Below are 6,000 nucleotides of genomic sequence, written 5' to 3'. Positions count from 1 at the left end.
ATGATGAAGGGCCCAGGAGAGAGGAATTCCAGGAATATTGTATGTTGTATAACCAGTCAAGGCAGGTGAAGCAGCAGCAATCCAGGTGAAAAATGAACATGGAGAAAAAAACATGACAGTTAGTCAAGTCAAACTGCCCCCATGAAAACAGAAAGAACATTAAATGCGCCTTAAATGTGAATGATGAACAAGATCTACTTTTAAAAGCACATTTAAAGTCTACTACAAAAAGACAACAAAAACACCCATGACAACAAAAATACTGTGGTGGATCTCTCAAGTTTACAATTTTATTAACATTTAAATATGAATACAAATAATGTAATCTGCAAGTTGGATCTCTTGGCTAACATATTAGTATCCCCTGGATATCCCTGTAGGATAAAGAGAGATAGATAGAGCTAATTATATATATATATATATATATATATATATATATATATATATATATATATATTATATATATGTATATATATATATATATATATATATATATATATATATATATATATATATATATATATATATATATATATTATATATATGTATATATATATATATATATATATATATATATATATATATATATATATATATATATATATATATATATGTAAAGTTTGAGAAAAAGGAAAAATGCTGTGTACCAAAATGATCAATAAGAAAAAAGAAAAAAAAAAGAATATATTTCAGGTACTTAAAAAGGTAGAATAATTGATTACAAATCAATTATCAGGACGTTTCAGACTACAAGTCCTTCATCGGCCGAATACAAAAAACAGTCTGTTTGAAGGACTTGTAGTCCGAAACGTCCTGATAATTGATTTGTAATCAATTATTCTACCTTTTTAAGTACCTGAAATATCCTTTTCTAGAGAACAAACCCAGTTATGAAGAAACATAAGCTGTACCAATAGAATGCAATAGATAATAAGATGAAAAGCAAAATACCAACAAAAAAATACAAGCAAACTAATAAAAAACACAAGCTATAAATACAAAAAACATCAACCTCATTGTGGCACAGTGATAACTTGTCAGCAAACAGTGTCTGAGACCTATGTACAAATTAAGGCACAACATACACCTTACATGTGTTAAGTTTGTGATATTAATTTGCTGCTAAAAATATGTATTATTATTATTATTAGTTTATTTAGCAGACGCCTTTATCCACGGCGACTTACAGAGACTAGGGTGTGTGAACTATGCATCAGCTGCAGAGTCACTTACAACTACGTCTCACCCGAAAGACGGAGCACAAGGAGGTTAAGTGACTTGCTCAGAGTCAGTGAGTCAGTGGCTGAGGTGGGATTTGAACTGGGGACCTCCTGGTTACAAGCCCTTTTCTTCAACCACTGGACCACACAGCCTCCAAACCTTATTAAACCTTAAACCTCTACTTGGGATTGACTCCAAAACATTTAATCATAAACTCCTATAGACTAAGAATGTATTTGGGTATAATCAAAGTGTTCATCTATTTTTTCCAAATATTTACAAGATTATGTGGATTTTTCCTGCATGTGCATGTATTGTTTTTCAGTCACTGTGATTACATTTTGCATCCCAAACATTACACAGAAAACACACACACACAAAAAAATCACCCCTGCTGTTTAAACTTGCTTTAGTTATTTTTAAGAAGAAACATGCCCAGGCTTATGCATGTATCTAATGTTGTGACCATGGGAAAATTTTACACTTTGTAAAAACTTGAAAAGGCTATAAATATCTACTGAGCATCTGTACTATACAGTGCTAAATCACATCTTATGTGCACCAATGTACTGTAAGGGTTCCCAAACTTTTTTTTCCCCCTAGGTCCCACCTGTTCAGCTACAGTAAAACATTTTAAAACCTGTAACACTAAATAAACGTAATCTAAACTTATTTTTTTCATTGGAATCTTAATTTTTTTCAACACAGAATGTGTTGCTCCCACAGCCCACTCTTTGGGAACCTCTTCTGTAATGCATTACCAGTAATTTTGATTTACAGAGCAGCTACAATTGCCATAATAAAAGGAATCTAATCAGCTTACACTCTACGACATGAAAACATCCTTGAACATAATAGCTTAAAATATCCTTTTTTAGCTGCAGATTAAAATCATAGGGCTATTCCCTAAATCAAGTGGCAAATGTAGCCTACATGTATACAGTAGGTGTAAAGTCAGGTTTAATTGTGTATCTAATTATAACATTCCTATTGTGTTGGCAACACTTCCTCAGTTAAAACAAATTATTATTTTTGGTCACATCAGTGACTCTCAAGAGACAATTCTCTGTCCATTATATGGTACATTGTAATACAGTATATTGTTGGCATCCAATTCAGGAACTTCTGCTTACTTCCTAAACTTGCACAATTTAAAACTGCCTGTGTTGGTTGTGAGGAAAGACATATTTTTATAAACTAGTCATGTTATGCTTATTGTATGCCTTGCTTTTATCACAGTTTGCTTAGACTATGAGACTAGGTTTCAGGTTTGAAACAGGTTTACTTAGCATGGTGGCCCTAGACACCCACTAAAACAAAAGGTAAATTGTGTATTGTCTGTGAGACTCATTATTTGTTTATTTAGCAGACGCCTTTATCCAAGGCGACTTGCAGAGACCAGGGTGTGTGAACTATGCATCACCTGCAGAGTCACTTACAATTACGTCTCACTCGAAAGATGGAGCACAAGGAGGTTAAGTGACTTGCTCAGGGTCACACAATGAGTCAGTGGCTGAGGTGGGATTTAAACCAGGGACCTCCTGGTTACAAGCCCTTTTCTTTAACCACTGGACCACACAGCCTCCTATATTATGCAGTGGTTCTCAAACCAAGGGGTAGATGCAAGATGGGCCAGTCACAGCACAAACATACCGTAATTTGCATTTTCGTTGCAACAATTCGCAAGGTATACATTTTGTCGTATGTACTAAGAGAAAATAGGTTAATGAAAAGAGGCGCAATATACTAATTTAAATATTTGTTGCGTCTTCTTAACAAGATCTCTAGCATACATTGCAAGTGTTGCGCGACATTGTTCAAATAAATAGCGGGAGTTGAGTTGTGGGTGCCTGAAGGATAACGTCTATGCATGCAAGGGTGCAAGAATCAAAATAACATTGTTTTTGTTAAAAGTAAACATCTGTACAATGTATTCTGTTCATTGTACTTATTTTAATACTGATTATTATAATATCACACACACACAGTGCCTTGCAAAAGTATTCAGACCCCTGACCAATTCTCTCATATTACTGAATTACAAATGGTACATTGAAATTTCATTCTGTTTGATATTTTATTTTAAAACACTGAAACTCAAAATCAATTATTGTAAGGTGACATAGAGGCCAACAATCACTTTGAAGGAGCTACAGAGTTCAGTGGCTGGGAGTGGAGTAATGGTCCACCAGTCAACCATATCAAGAGCTCTGCATAACACTGGCCTGTATGGGAGGGTGGCAAGAAAGAAGCAGTTACTCAAAAAGTACCATCTGAAAGCACGTCTGGTGTTTGCCAGAAAGCATGAGAGTGACCCAGCAAAGATGTGGGAAAAGGTTTTGTGGTCAGACGAGACTGAGATAGAGCTTTTTGGCCAAAACTCAAAGCGCTATGTGTGGCACAAACCTAACACTGCCCATGCCTCAAGACACACCATCGCTACAGTGAAGTATGGTGGTGGCAGCATCATGCTATGGGGATGCTTCTCATCAGCAGGGACTGGGCATCTTGTTAAAATTGAAGGAAGAATGGATAGAGCAAAATACAGGGAAATACTGCAAGAGAACCTGCTTCAGTCCACTAAAAAACTGAAGCTTGGGAGGAAATTCACCTTTCAGCAGGACAATGATCCCAAGCACAAGGCCAAAGCAACATTGGACTGGCTCAAGAACAAACAGGTGAATGTCCTACAGTGGCCCAGTCAAAGTCCTGATCTCAATCCCATTGAGAATCTGTGGCACCATTTGAAAATTGTGGTCCACAAGCGTCGTCCAACCAACCTGAACAACCTGCAGCAAATCTGCCAAGAAGAATGGGCCAAAATCACTCCGACACTGTGTGCAAAGCTGGTACATACTTACCCCAAAAGACTTAAAGCTGTTATTGCAGCGAAAGGTGGCTCTACCAAATATTAATGTGTGGGAGTTGAATACTTATGCAAGCAAGATATTTCAGTTTTTTTATTTTTCTTAAATATTTCCTAACATAAAACCAATGTCACCTTACAATAATTGATTTTGAGTTTCAGTGTTTTAAAATAAAATATCAAACAGAACAAAATTTCAATGTACCATTTGTACCAAATGTACCAAATTGATGCAATTGTAAGTGTTGTAATTGTCGTCAGCTTTAGTACATCTCATTATAATATTTATGATCCCTCATTTGCACAATGTCCGCGCAACACTTTAGTACACCTACCCCCAAATGATTTGGTGGCCTGTGGCAGGGTGATTGCAACCACCAACATTTTCTGATGACTGCACTGCAAATTTTTATATTGCAAGAAAAAAAAAGAAAGAAATATAGATATATACAATTTTTTTCCTGTATTTATGTAATGATGCCAAAGTGTTTCCCATTTAAAAAATATAGCAACACCTCTCTACTCTGTACTGAATCTTAATTTCCATTTATTTTCGTTCAGTCTTTCAGTGCGTCTCTTTGGAATATGTTGTGTCCGGCATAGTCGAATGTACAGCATAATGGCGTCTTTAATTGCAAGAGACTACTGTACTAATGTATTAATGTTAAACAGATAGAAAAAAACACTTTCACTTTCCTGTTCCAATCACATGTTGCACAATTGCCAGCTGTATCATACAAAAATATAACGATTTATATCATAAAATTATATGTAAAGAAAATATCCCAGTAGAACATGTTGAAGGCCTTACTTTACCCCACTAAACTAATTATTATTATTTATTATTATTATTTTTATTATTTTTATTATTTTTATTATTATTATTATTATTTATTTATTTCTTAGCAGACGCCCTTATCCAGGGCGACTTACAATCGTAAGCAAATACATTTCAAGTGTTACAATACAAGTAATACAATAAGAGCAAGAAATACAATAACTATTATAAAAGCAAAGGATGTCACACATTAGATAAAGTTTATATATATATATATATATATATATATATATATATATATATATATATATATATATATATATATATATATATATATATATATCTTGTGTGCATTTCAGGCAGAAACAGTACAAAAAGTAGAAATCACATTTAGTTTTTTGTTTTTTAATCCCTGCTATTTTTGTTTCTTCACAATAAAAAAAGGTAAAAAAACACATTAATAAAGTAAGCATTAATGAGGTTTAACAGCTGCTGTTTTCTTATTTGCCATGTTAGAGACTGTCCTGCAAATTCTGGCAAGGTGATAAATCAATGCAAGGCAAAACATGTTGGGATAGTATTTGTCAGTTCTATCAGTTACGTAATTTACGGCGGACACAGACATGGATTTTTGCCTGTTCGTTCAAATAGTCGGGTATTCTTCCAGCACTAAAGATAATATTATTCCATACCGCTATTTTCACATTGCACTACTAAAGCCTTCTCTCGTTCATCAACAAACGAGCACTGACTGAAAGCAAAACAGGTGGAGACTGTGACCCATGACAAAATTAAACTGGTAATGTTTACAACACCTTTGATAAGGTGCAATAGCTTAAGATGAAATGAGCAGCAGACAGTGACTGAGCAGAGCCAAGCATCAAATACTGTATTGAAATAAAGTAAAAAGAGAAGTATAGGCAGAAAAATTATTCTTCATTAACAGCAAATTCACTTTAATAAAGTGCTGCCGTGTTATTGTATGTAAATGGAGTTTTACATGAAGAAAAAGCAAACTGACAATTACAGTTGCTTTTATGACAAATCACTATAGGATCAGACTAATCATAAAGCTTCTGAATGGAGATAACTTGTTTTTTCTGTTGGTGGGCAAACTGACGGAAGTGCTGCGGTC

The sequence above is a fragment of the Acipenser ruthenus genome, chromosome 3 (genome assembly GCF_902713425.1).
Source record: "Acipenser ruthenus chromosome 3, fAciRut3.2 maternal haplotype, whole genome shotgun sequence".
NCBI lineage: Eukaryota > Metazoa > Chordata > Actinopteri > Acipenseriformes > Acipenseridae > Acipenser > Acipenser ruthenus.
Note: the sequence above shows the minus strand (reverse complement) of the source record.